The following is a 921-nucleotide window of genomic DNA, read 5'->3' on the forward strand; positions in this document are numbered from 1 at the left end:
CAGGGTCCCCTGCTCACCCCATGCAGGGAGGGCGGAGAGGAACCTAGAACAATGGTGTTCAAGCTCTTATATAGACATTTGAAAATTGCCTCCCCTGTAGCTCAAGACCACCCCGCAAAACATCATACATACCATACATCACTGAAGGGGAGGTCTACAGCAGAAAACCTGTCTGCCAGGATACCTGATAATGGTCACTGATTGCTTTTACCTAGGCATCTTGGCCATTTTTTTGTGATGGTAAATACTCAGTTCCTGAATCCAGGTCACAGGTTCACCCTTTTCATACACAGACACGCCCTTAAGACAGGATTTATGAGCAAAGAGACAATGGGGAAGCTTTCCCATTTTCTTCCTCCTTGCAGAGAAACATTTCAGGAGAGTCAAGATGGTTTCGGGATTGCTCTCCTGTACTGTTTCAGACACATAGTTTAATATTCTGTACTTATGTATGTGTTTGCCTTGTAAATTTATGAACATATGATTTATATACTGTATAGACCTTAGAATTCCTATAACACTGTTATTGAAAGTTACCCATTCTCCTGTAGAAGAAAAAGAGAGATAATGTTTAACATGAAGGAGAACACGGTTAAATAATAATAATAATAATCAACAACTGTGTGGGAGAAGATAGGCTTATGGCACCATAAATCTGTCCCAGGACTGTGCATGGCACTTGTAAAAAGGGGTGGAAGAGGTGGGCCAGGGCGAGGGGTCCCTGCTGCCCTCCGCTCGCTTCCAGCCCCTCAGCCTCCTTTCCCCGGCCCTGCAGAAAGCTTCTCCCGCCCGCACTCCGGGGGTTCCCCGGGGGAAGTTCGCCCTGGAGGAGCGCGGGGCTTCGGCAAGAGGCCTCGGAGAAAGGAAGGGCCGTCCGGGGCGCTGGGAACCGAGCGGGCGGAGCCGCGGCTGCAGCCGGAG

The sequence above is a fragment of the Podarcis gaigeae genome, assembly GCF_964106915.1.
Source record: "Podarcis gaigeae genome assembly, chromosome: 6".
In the NCBI taxonomy this organism is placed as follows: domain Eukaryota; kingdom Metazoa; phylum Chordata; class Lepidosauria; order Squamata; family Lacertidae; genus Podarcis; species Podarcis gaigeae.